General features: G+C 45.3%; 1 protein-coding gene across 2 annotated transcripts in view; it reads left to right on the top strand.

Annotated features, from left to right (window-relative positions):
• RNF31 (ring finger protein 31) overlaps positions 1–13,237 on the top strand; it is a 1,258,066-nt gene that overhangs the window by 312,401 nt on the left and 932,428 nt on the right. The window lies entirely within an intron of this gene.

Below are 13,237 nucleotides of genomic sequence, written 5' to 3'. Positions count from 1 at the left end.
TGCTCTTAAGAAGCCTGACTGATTTTACAAGGTCCCTGAGGGGACTGTAAGTTCTTGTTTAAATGCCCTTGAGCAGATCCATCAGTGTTTTCAGTGGCTTCAGACAAACCATCCAGGTTACTACCTTCTTTCTCTCTCCTTCCTTCAGATAAGAACAGCAGGAACCTGGAAAGACTAGGCATGAAAGTATGCACTTCAGCATTTAGAGCCATTAATTACCAGACACACATGACCAAATTTGCCTTAGACCTTCTCTCCCAACTCTCCCAGGTCATTTCAGACTTAACTGACTCAGACAGTAAGACTTTGGCTGCATCCCTGATGGGAGCTTTCTCACAGGTAGTCCACCACACCAACAAATGCAGCTATGATGCTGCAGAAGCCTCAGCCAGGGTGACTGCTGCTGGCTGTGTCTTAAGGCGATTTTCCTGGTTAAGACTTCAGCCATTACCAGAGGATATTAAATCCAAGCTTATGGATGCCCCTTTGGACAATTCTGCTTTATTTGGTCCTGCAGCTGCTAGTTTATTTAAATCTGTGCAGGAAAAGAGATGCAGGAATTAAAACACATTTTTGTCTCTCCAGTGCCTAAATTCTAGAGAAATTACTCTGGAAAGACTGATTTTCTACGCAAGCACTCCCAACCTTCTCCACCTAAAACTAAAAAGGCTGGTAGGATGCTTCAGCAGTCCAGGACTGCCCCTGCAACTCCGGTTCAGAAGTGGCCCTTTCCAGACAAGCCTGGTTCCCTATGACCGTCTTCTTCACTCCACTCCCATTTCACTTTCCTAGTGCCTCTCTCTGTCTCTGCCAGTCTGGGAAAAAACTCAAGACTCCTGGGTTCTCTCCATCATTCAGAAAGGATACTTTCTGGTATGTGACTCCCTGCCACCCTTCAGGGGCACTTCCCAACCACCAAAGGAACAACTAACCTCCTTTCCAGAGGTACTTCTAGACCTGTGAGGTGAAGGAACCATTCAGGAAGTTCCTCAAGGCCAAAAAGGAAAAGGTTTCTACTCCAGAATGTTTCTAGTGCCTAGAAAGGATGGCCTTTGGAGACCCATCTTAGATCTGTGTCATCTCAACACCCTTTGGAAGGTACCCACCTTCTGTATGATAACTCTTCAAACCTTGTTCCCTCTAATTCTGCCACAAGCCTTCTTAGCCTACCTGGGTATCATAAATGCATATCTACACATTCCCATACACCCCAAATGCAGGACGTTTTTGTGTTTCTCTGTGGCTTTCTGGCATTTTCAGTTTTCTGCATTGCCCTGTGGACTTTCTACCACCCTAAAGGTGTTTACAAAATGCCTAGCTCCTGTGACTGCCTACTGCAGGTTGCAGGGCATCCATGTTTTCCCTTACCTAGACAATCTCCTTTTTATGGCAACTTCCTCAGAGATCCTAGAGCAAAACTTTTTTTTGTCATTTCTCTTCTGCAATGCCTAGGTTTCATATTTTCCATTTCCTTGCTTGGATAGAAGGAAGCTTCTTTGTTCACCAGTGGGAGTGGGGAGCTTTGAACAGCCTATCTGTCCCTGTCTCAGCACAAGATCTTGTTGTTTATTGGCCGTTTTGGGCTAATTCCTAGCTCTTTCAAGTCCCCTGTTTAAAAAACCACTTTGGCGTGGTTTTTGCACTTGTTTCCGACTCAGCAAGCTCCTCGTGGTCCTGCAGAGTGGTGCTAGCAGCAGAGAGATGAAAAAGAGTGACTGCTACCAGATTTAAGTACCTTTTACTGCCTTTACCTTTGCGACTGTCTATTCTCACCGAAAAGCGAGTAAAAACTGCTCTTTTGTTAGATTTAAGCTTGTTTTTGCATTTATTTAATACCTGCACTTTAAAATTTGTCTTTTTGTTTAGTTTCATAGTTTAGTACTAGGCTATCTGCCCTGGGGCATTTATAAGCCTAGCCATAGTGATGTGGCTTTCGCCACCCCATATATTGGTACAAAAGTGTACAGAATAGATTTAGAATACTATGCCTCTGTCTAGTAGTGATACAGTGAAGACCTGCTTATATAATAGAATTAGTTTACTGTGCCTCTGTCTAGTGTACAGAATAGATTTAGAATACTGTGCCTCTGTCTAGTAGTGACACAGTGAAGACCCCCTTACATAATAGACTTAGTTTACTGTGCCTCTGTCTAGTAGTGACACAGAGATGACCCCTGGGGTAAACCTACGATATCCCATCCACTCGTCAAGATTTCTCTTGAAGAGAGTCAGTGAGGGGCTCTGCCTAACATGAACTGGGATTCTGTTCCAGAGTATGGGAAGCCTCTGAGTTATGAATCTGTCCCTCCAGCATGTCCTGTTCATATTTGTGCTGAGGTTTAAATCTTTAGCTCTCATGGTTCTGATGGATTTGGATTTTTTGAGGTGGAGCATGTCCATCAATTCCTGATTGGACATGGCCTTGTACGTCAGGCACAGATCACCTCTGAGTAGGCGGTATGCTACTGAATAGAGCTGGAGTTTTTTTAGTCTGGCCGCATATGACATAGGTGAGGTACTTTTGGGGTCTCTCTAGCTGTTGCAAGTGCCGGGTGAGGTACATACCAAATGGGGCATTGTACTCAATCATGGGCCTTATAAGGGAGGAGTATAAGGGTACAGTGACCTCCTTTGATCTGGATGTGAATCCCTTCATGATAAGGTGGGCAAGGTAGAAAGTCTTTCTAACCACTTTGGCAATGTGGGTGTCAAATGAGAGGTCACTATCGACTTGGGTCCCCAGGTCTCTGATTACTTTTTCCGTACTCAGTGGGTTACTGTCTATGTGATAACTTGTGGGTACTTTGTTTTTCCCAAAGGGGATGACTATACATTTTTTGGCATTTAGTTTAAGGCCATGACTCCGGCACCAGTTGTCCGTTTCAGTGAGGCCTTTCTGTAGGATGTATGTGTCAGCTGGTGTATCGACTATGGCGCCTAGTTTGCAGTCATCTGCAAACTTTGTCAGCCACAACCCTCCCATGTTTGCTTTCACATCTGAGAAATAAATGCCGAACAAGAGGGGTCCCAGGACAGAGCCCTGTGGGACACCACTTGTGACTGGCTTTGAGTCTGACATGGCTCCAGCAATTTTGACTTTATGGGTTCTATCCTTTAGCCAGTTTGCAACCCATCTTGTGACATATGGATTTACATTTAAGCTGTTGAGCTTGTCTATGATGCCTGAGTGGGGTATTTTGTCGAAAGCTTTAGCCAAGTCCAGGTAGGCTGTATGGACTGCTTTGCCCTCGTCAATGGCTTTAGTGACTGTTTCGAAAAAGTCATCCAGGTTCAAAAGGCAGGATCTGCCCTTTACAAAGCCGAACTGGGTGGGATCAAGTGTCTGTAAGTCCCCAATGTCTCTGTTTATGAGTTCCATAATGATTCTTTCCATAGCTTTGCAGACCAGGCTGGTTAAGCTTATGGGGCGGTAGTTACCAGGGTCTGTAGAGGTGCCTCCTTTGTGGAGTGGGACTACTGTTGCTGTACGCCAGTGCTCAGGTACATATCCTGTAGTAAGGCTAAGGTTAAATAGCATTTTTATGTGCGGGTTTAGCTCCTCTTGAAGTTCACGTAGCACACAACCCGGGATACCGTCAGGTCCCATTGATGCTGTGTTTTTAGCTTTGCTGAGGGCGGTTCTCACCTGGACATCTGAGATGACAGGGAGGTTACATTCAGCTGGGATAAGTATTTCTTCTTTTGGGGGTGAGGGAGGGGAGAAATTTGCACTGAACCTGTCTGCCAGAATGTTGGAAATATCTGTGGGTTCAGTGTATTTTTTGTCATTGTGAACTAACTCTGAACATATCTGAGAGTTTCCGCCCAGGTTTCTAACATAGTAGAAGAAGGCCTTGTGGTTATCTTTAGTGTCCATAGCGATATTTCTCTCAAAATTGGCCTTGGATGTTTTTATGAGAGAACATAGCTTTCTACTAGTGCTGATCAGAGTTGCCTTCTTTTTATGGGATTTTGCACTGTCGTGCAGTAGCTTCCTTCTTTTGTTATACAATTTGTTTATGGCTGGGGTCCACCAGACAGGACGCCTGCCCTTGGTGGAGAGGGTCTTGGTTTTATTTGGGATTGCATGAGCCATGCATTCTTGGAGATGTCCGTAGAAAGCATTTGTGAAGGATTCTGCATTGTGGGATGTGGTATCCACTGGCCCAGTGGGCTTAAAGGATACCATCTCAGTTTTAAGAAGTGTAAAGTCGGCTTTTGAGAAGTTTTTCACTGTAGTCTTTTGTGTTGGGGGTGAAGGTGGGATATGTATATCAAGGGTGATTTGTCTGTGGTCAGATCTCACTAGTGAGGGGTATACTTCCGGTGTGGAGCACTTTTTCCCCATGTTTGTGATGATCAGGTCTAGTATATTATCTCCCCTTGTGGGAGAGGTGAGTAGCTGTTCCATTGCATTTGAATTTATGAATTCCAGGAACCTTTGGGCTAGGGTGTTTTGGCTAGAATAATGCACCCAGTCTATGTTAGGGTAGTTGAAGTCTCCCAATATGATGGTGTTTGTTGAGACATTCATATCCTCCAATGTCTTCAGGAAGGCTGAATGGGGTTCCTGAGGTTGGGTGGGTGGTCTGTAACATGCTACCAGTTGTATAGCAGTTTTGCCTATGGTTAGTTGCACCTGGATGGTCTCTGATGCTTCATGTGTTGCCACTAACCTGGTGGTGTGGGTGTCCTTGATGAATATGGACACTCCCCCTCCTTTTTTGGTTTGGCCCGAGTTTTGGGGCCGAAAAGCATGATACGAGGTGTAGCCTGGTAGCGCTGGGGTGCTCTCAGGAGCCTTGAACCAGGTCTCAGTTACTGCACAGACATCGATGTTCTCCATACTGAGGAGTGCTTTGAGAACCTGCATCTTGAGATTTAGACTTCTGGCGTTGAGCAGCATTACCCTTAATTTTTTTCCATTTTTGTTTTCTAAGGAGGTGGGTTTGTCTTTTGAGCCTTGCCTAAAAAAGGCACTATGGGGGTGGCAAGAGCCTTGGCCAATATCTGGAAGCCCAGTGGTGACAGATGCAAGCCGTCCCTTGCGAAGCAGCGTGGCTTGTCCAGCATGTCATCCTAAGCAGACAGACATTGGATCCCCCTAGAATGACACCAGTATTTGAGCCAATTATTAAAGCTGATCATCTTGTCTTTGTATTGTGGCATCATTCTTGGTGAGGGCAAGATGCTGCTCAGGGTCAGGGTCATACCAGCCTGGGCTACATAATCGGAGAGCTCCTCTATGTCTCTTTTCATGTAGTCCAGGGAGGTACGTCTCAGGTCATTCACGCCGGCATGGACAATGACAGAGTCATATTTGTACTTGCTTTGGAGTGACCTGAGTGCATGTGTTATGTGGCAGATCCTAGCTCCCGATAGGCAGCTCATCGTTACCCTCTCCTTGTTCAGCCTGGTAAGCGGAACGTCAGTGTGTCTGACTATAGAGTCACCTATTACAAGTGTATCAGACATGGTGTTTGGCCTTAAGGGCTGTGATTGTTTGACACACTGATTTATTGAAGTATGTGTTGCATGTGTTATGTTTTCAGGTAGTGGATTTTTGGGTATCTGCTTTGGAAGCCTCTGTTGTTTTGGTAAGTTTTTTGTTAGAGCCTCCGAGTATGTCTTTGTGTTATTATGTGTTTGGGTTGCAGTTGTGGTAGGTCTATGTGGGACTGGGTTTGCTGTGTGTGTGGTTACCTTCTCCTCCTGTCTGGTTTTGCCAGTCCTGAGTTGAGAGAGTTCAGCCTCCAGTTTGGCTATATAGTTGCATCTCTCACATGTATTTGTGTTTGTTGGGAGGAGGAGAGGGTTGTCTGTGTACATGAGACAATTGTAGCATTGTCTCAAGATTCCCAGGTTAACCAGCTGAACCGGAGAGGATGCTAGTAATCTACCACTCGACATGCTAGAATATTATAAGGGAGTGCTGTGCCTTTAAGGGAAGTAGGTACTCACAGGGGCGGTAGGTGGATGTAGTGCTTATTTTAGTTAGAGAGTGCTTACTTAGCAGAAAGGTTTTGAGAACAAGTGCTAGGCTTATAATAAAGCGAGTAGACTGTTTATTATAAAAGTAGAACTTTCTTAAGGGGAAATTTGAAGAGCAGACTTGGCGGAGCCAGAAAAAGTTTAAACTTGTTTAACCGGCGCTGCACTATGCGCACAATCGTGCAAAGCCGCGCAAACGCGGATTTTAAACAGGGAACTTCAAAAGAGCTAGAAATGGTCCAAAACAACCAATTGCTACAAGCTCTTGTGCTGAGGTCACTCCTTCAGGGACAGATAGGCTGCTCAAGGCTCCCCACTCCCACTGGTGAGCAAAGAAACTTCCTCCTATCCAAGTAAGGCAATGGACAACACAGGAACTACACCACAGCCCAGAATACAGCAAAGCCTGTATACTGGTCTAAACTAGTCGAGGAAAGGCGGGAAAACAAGGATATTTTTTTTTGTTTTTTTTTGTTTTAAGATAGAAAGCACACAGAAATGCAGGAAACAGTAATAAATCAGTTACACAGGCTAGCACACTTTAGTGGGCAGCCTCAACAGTTAAATTTAACAAACAAACAACAATTTTCGACTAAATGAAACTTTTAAGTGCAGTTAATATAAAATGCAACAAACAGCTAAAAAACAGTTTAAGTTTGTTCAGAGTGAGCAAGAGAAGGCATTTCAGGTAAAAAACAGCAACAAATACTTAAATCAGGAAAGTAGTCGCTTTTCTCAGTTCTCTGCTGCTAGGACCACTCTGCAGGACCACGAGGAGCTGTTTCTGAGTAGTATAGCCAGAAAAAACGCTCAGAGGCGGATTTTAAACAGGGAACTTCAAAAGAGCTAGAAATGGTCCAAAACAACCAATTGCTACAAGCTCTTGTGCTGAGGTCACTCCTTCAGGGACAGATAGGCTGCTCAAGGCTCCCCACTCCCACTGGTGAGCAAAGAAACTTCCTTCTATCCAAGTAAGGCAATGGACAACACAGGAACTACACCACAGCCCAGAATACAGCAAAGCCTGTATACTGGTCTAAACTAGTCGAGGAAAGGCGGGAAAACAAGGATACTCAAGTGTGCTAGCCTGTGTAAAGTATTTTCTGTGCATTTTCTGTTGCCTGTTTAAAAAAAAAAAAAAAAAAAATATCCTTGTTTTCCTGAGCTAGAATAGTCCCTAATACAGGTATTGCTGTATTCTGGACTTTAGAATAGTTCTCACTATAGACCTATAGCAACAACAAACCAAACACATAAACACACAAAAACATACTCGGAGGCTCTAAATAAAAATCTGCCTAAGCAGCAGAGACCTCCAAAGCAGACACCCAAACAACTGCTACCCCACAACAATACCCACGTATCACATAGTCTACAAAGTCAGTGTGCCACACAGTCACAGCCCTTAAGGCTAAACAACATACCAAATACACTTGTAATAGGTGACTCTATAGTCAGACACACTGACGTCCCACTCACCAGGCTGAACAAGGTGAAGGTCACTGTAAGCTGTCTGTTGGGTGCCAGGATCTGCCACATAACACACGCACTCAGGTCACTCCAAAACAAGTACAAATATGACTCCGTCATTGTCCATGCTGGTGTGAATGACCTGAGACGTACCTCCCTAGACTACATGAAAAGAGACATGGAGGAGCTGTCTGATCATGTAGCCCAGGCTGGTATGACCCTGACTTTGAGTAGCATGTTACCCTCACCAAGAATGATACCACAGTATAAAGACAAAATGATACGTTTTAACAATTGGTTAAAGTATTGGTGTTATTCAAAGGGGATCCAGTGTCTGTCAGCCTGGGATGACATGCTCGACAAGCCACATTGCTTCACTAGGGACGGCTTGCACCTGTCACCCCTGGGCTTTCGAATACTGGCTAAGGCTCTTGCCACCCCCATAGTGCCTTTTTTAGGCAAGGCTCAAAAGACAAACCCACCTCCATAGACAATACAGGGAAAAAGAAACTAAGGGTAATGCTGATGAACTTATCAAAAGGAAGGTGCCGGCTTCACAAGTAAACAAACAAAAAGCACCAGTTCCACAACGATAAGGCTCAAAATAAAAGTAGAGTCAAAATGCACTTGATACTCTCCTCAGTATGGAGAACATCGATGTCTGTGCAGTAACAGAGACCTGGTTCAAGGCTCCCAAAAGCACCCCAGCACTGCCAGGTTATACTTCATACCATGCTTTTCGGCCACAAAACTCTGACCGAACCACAAAAGGAGGGAAAGTATCCACATACATCAAAAATATCCACACCTCCAGATTAGTAGCACTGCACGAAGCAACGGAAACCATCCACGTGCAACTAACAGTGGGCAAAACTGCTTTTCAGTGTATAGCCTGCTACAGACCACCCTCCCAAACTCAGGAACCCCACTCGGCCTTCCTGAAAACACTGGAGAACATGAAGGTCTCTCCAAACACCATCATACTGGGTGACTTCAACTACCCAAACATTGACTGGGTTAACTACTCAAGCTCATACACCCTCGCCCAACGTTTCCTAGAATTTATAAACTCAAATGCTATGGAACAGCTGTCACCACCCCCACAAGAGGGGAAAACATATTGGATCTGGTCATCACAAACATAGGGACTCTATGTTCCACACCAGAAGTATACCCCTCACTGGTAAGGTCAGACCACAAATTAATCTCACTGGACATCCATATCCCGTCCCCACCCCCAGCCAAGGTAACCATGGTAAAGAACTTCTCAAAAGCAAACTTCACACTTCTCAAAACTGAGGTGGTATCCTTCAAAGCCCCTGGGCCAGTGGAAAACACAGCTCAAACCGCAGAATCCTTCACAAACGCATTCTATGGACACCTACAGGAATGTATGGATCATGCCATCCCAAATAAAACCAAGACTCACTCCTCCAAAGGCAGGAGACCTGTCTGGTGGACCCCGGCCATAAATAAGCTATACAACAAAAGGAGGAAGCTACTACATGATAAAGCAAAATCCCAAAAAGGGAAGGCATCTCTGATCAGTACTAGCAAGAAGCTACGATCCCTCATAAAATCATCTAAGGCCAGCTTCGAAAGAAAAATTGCACAAGATCCTAGGGACAATCACAAGGCCTTCTTTAGTTATGTCAGGTACCTGGGCGACAACTTCCAGATATGCTCCGAGTTAGTGCAAAATGACAAAAAATACACTGAACCAGCAGACATTGCCAACATCCCAGCAGACAGATTCAGTGCAAATTTCTCCCCTCCATCCCAATGAAGTGTAACCTCCCAGACATCACAGATGATCAGGTGAGAGCTGCCCTCTCCAAAGCAAAAAACACAGCATCAATGGGATCGGACGGTGTCCTGGGATGCGTCTTACATGAGCTACAAGATAAACTTAACCCTCACATTAAGTCAGTGTTCAAGCTCAGCCTTACCACAGGATATGTACCCAAGGAATGGTGTACAGCAATGGTGGTCTCGCTCCACAAGGGAGGTGCCACAACGGACCCCGGAAACTATCGCTCTATAAGCCTGACTAGCCTGGTCTGCAAAGCTATCATCATGGAACTCCAAACAATGATATCAGAAACCTTCAGACACTGGATCCTACCCAGTTTGACTTTGTTAAAGGCAGATCTTGCCTCTTGAACCTGGTCGACTTCTTTGAAACAGTTACCAAGGCCATAGACGAAGGGAAAGTAGCTCACACAGTCTACCTGGATCTCGCAAAAGCCTTCGACACAATACCCCACTCAGGTATCATAAGTAAGCTCACTAGCTTAAATATCAACCCCTATGTCACAAGATGGTTTGCAAACTGGCTCAGGGATAGAACCCACATGGTCAGAATTGCAGGTGCCTTGTCAGACTGTAAACCAGTTACAAGTGGAGTTCCACAAGGTTCAATCCTGGGACCTCTCTTGTTCGGTATTTATTTCTCTGAGGTACAGGCAAACACGGGAGGACTATGGCTGACCAAGTTCGCAGATGACTGCAAACTGGGTACCATAATAGACTCTCTCTGGCTGACACAAGCATACTCCAAAAGGGTCTCACAGAGACAGATAACTGGTGCCAAACTCATGGCCTGAAGCTAAATGCTAAAAAATGCATAGTCATTCCCTTTGGGAAAAACAAAGTGCCCACAGACTACCACACAGGAGGTAACACATTAAGTACGGAGGAAGTAATTAGGGATTTGGGGACCCAAGTAGATAGTAATCTCTCCTTTGACAATCACTTTGCCAAAGTGGTTAGAAAGACTTTCTATATAGCCCACCTCATCACGAAAGGTTTCACATCTAGATCAAGAGAGGTCTTTGTGCCACTCTATTCATCACTCATCAGGCTCATAATTGAATACAATGCCCCATTTGGGATGTACCTTACCCGACATCTGCTGCAGCAGGAAAGACCCCAAAAGTACCTCACCAAGAGGATAAAGGGACTCAAACAGATTCCCTATGCAGTTAGGCTAAAGAAACTCCAGCTCTACTCAGTTGCTTACCGCCTACTCAGTGGCTATCCGTGCCTGACATATAAAGCCATGTCCAACCCAGAATTAATGGACATGCTCCACCTCAAGAAATCCAAATCCCTTAGAGCTACATGTTCTAGAGACTTAAACCTGAGCACAGAAATGAATAGGACATGCTGGAGGGACAGATTCATATCCCAGAGACTCCCATCACTCTGGAACAAAATCCCAGTCCAGGTTAGGCAGAGCCCCTCACTGATCCTTTTCAAGAGAAATCTTGACGAGTGGATGGGAGATTGTAAGTATACCCCTGGGATCTCTTCTGGGCCTCTGCTAGACAGAGGCACAATAAACTAACCGTAAAGGGACTATATTCTTGTTGTTGTTGTTGTGTCTTTCGGCTTTTCCCAGTTAGGGGTCGCCACAGCGGAACTCCGGTCCGCTAATGATCGGCAGTTGATTTTTACGTGCTGAGTTGCCGGCCCTAACGCACAACCTTCAACGAAGGTACGCCCATTCACGCATGTCTCCACAGAAGACGCTCTAGCTGAGAATTGAATGGGACAACGTCTTGCTGTGAGGCTAAATTCTGTGACCTACTATTCATAGGCACAGTCTACAAATCTAAAAGGGTGGCGAAAGCAAAACACACTCTGGCTAGGCTTATAAATGCCCTAGGGCAGATAGCCTAGTATCAACCTATGAACCTATAATAAACTACAAAAAAAAAAATTCTGGCTCTCTCAGGATCACATCTTCCTGGGGTGCAGGATTCAGACAAACTTTTTAAGAGGCTGTCTCCCTCCTCATAAGGCACTGGACCTCGAGTCCTACTTCAGAAACCTTTTGCCTCTTCACCACATTTCAACCAGGGAGTTCCTCAGGGTTCTGGGTTTCATGGCATCCTCTATCTCTATGTTCCCTCTGGCAAAACTTCACATGAGGAAACTCCAGTAGTTTCTAAAGTCTGTTTGGATGCAGCATTCTCATCCTCTAGACTTTCCAATTAATCTCATCCCCTGTCTGAAGAGGGAACTTCTGTGGTGGATCTGACAAATTTGACAAATGTCTCACAACCCAGGACTCCTCTTGCACCCCCCTGCGTCCATTTCAAGAGCTGTTCACAGATGCTTCAGATGTAGGATGGGGGGCAGCTTTCGGAGACTTGAAAGCTCAAGAGGGTATTGTCCCTCTCCTCAACAAAGGGAACACATCAGTGTTAGGGAGATGAGGGCCCTATTGCTAGCCATTCAAACCTGTCTTTCACCCAGGACCTATACAACTGTTTGTGGACAGTATGACTGTCCTCTGGTATATGAACAAACGGGGGGGGGGGCAAATCCTACCTGTTATGCAGGCTGGTACTCCATGTTTTGTGCCTCACCCTCTAGCCTGAAAGGTAGATGCCCTTTCAGTCTCTTGGAAGGGGATGTTTCTTTATGCATCCCTCCCTCCAATCATTCTGAAAGTCCTGTTCAAAATTCAACAGGACAAACCAAAAGTCTTTTTGGTGACCCCCCCCTTTTGGCCAAGGCAGCATTGGTTTCCCCCTCTTCCTGCATCTAGCCAAGGGCAGTCACCATAAGTTACTTCACAGGGTGGACTTTCTCACACAAGACAAATAAACTGTCGTCCATCCCCACTTTTCTAACCTTCAGCTGACTCTGTGGCTGATAAGGTTTTAATTTCTTTTAGACACCTGTCCTCGGAGGACTTGCTTAGGGTTCTGCAGGAGGCCACAAAACTTAGTACCTAGTACCAGAAAATCCTACCTAGCCAAGTGGAAGAGATTTTCAATCTGGTGTCTCTCTCAAAATCAGGATCCACTATCAGCGGAAATCTATCTGGTTCTATCTGTGTGAATTTTTCAGTATTAGCTTGGCCTACTCTTCATTGAAGGCCTATATGTCAGCTACTTCTGCCTGTGTGCCTCTATCCCCACCTCTAGATAGCAGGTTTGAGACTAAACAATTTGTTAAAGGTGTTCTTCACATTAGACTTCCTAGGAAACCTGTTCCTTCACCCTGGGATCTTAATTTTGTGCTAGAAAAGCTGACTTCCTCTGATCGAGCTAGCTTCATCAGCGTCCGTACAAAATTGCTCCTGGAAAACTGTGCCTCTTCTAGCTATCACTTCAGCAGGATGTGTGTCTGAACTCCAGGCCCTTATGGCCTATTCCCCCTTTTTGCTTTTCCATAAAGACAGGGCAGTATTAAAATCTCTCCCTCCTTCCCCCTGGTGGTTTGGTTCTTTTCCTTGGATGGTCATACCCTACCTTCCTTAGGCTGGCTTCCTCCTGGGGTATTCAGTTCTGAGGTAGATGCGTGTGTACATCACTTTTATGGCCAACGTATGACAGCAGCTTACATGTGATGTACCACACATCCTATAGTAGTGAAAAACATTTGTATACTGGCTGACGTTGGGTTGCTGCTGCAAAGAGCTCCCTCGTGTTAAGAATACTGCAACAGGGAAGAGAAGGACAGCAATCATTTTGGCAAGATTTTACACTATTCTTTCTCTCTTTTTACCTTCCCTCTCATATCTCCAGTAGTCTTCTCACCCTCTTTGACCTTGCCATGTTCCCTGCAGAGGGAGACAGGGGACATATGAGGTGGACCTATGGCATAGAAGACTGTGCCCCTCCTGTCTCACTTAGTCTCTGGTTCAGGAATCTTCTTTCCTGGCCCTTCTAGGACATGAAAAATCTGAAGGTGGCATCAGCCAGTGCCCCTCTTAAGCTACCAACATCCTTGTATGGCAGTGGGAGGGAGGCAGCTGAAG

Source organism: Protopterus annectens, chromosome 16.part0 (assembly GCF_019279795.1).
Source record: "Protopterus annectens isolate FY-2018-M chromosome 16.part0, PAN1.0, whole genome shotgun sequence".
NCBI classification, from domain to species: domain Eukaryota; kingdom Metazoa; phylum Chordata; order Ceratodontiformes; family Protopteridae; genus Protopterus; species Protopterus annectens.
Note: the sequence above shows the minus strand (reverse complement) of the source record. Positions and strands in the feature narration are given on the sequence as shown.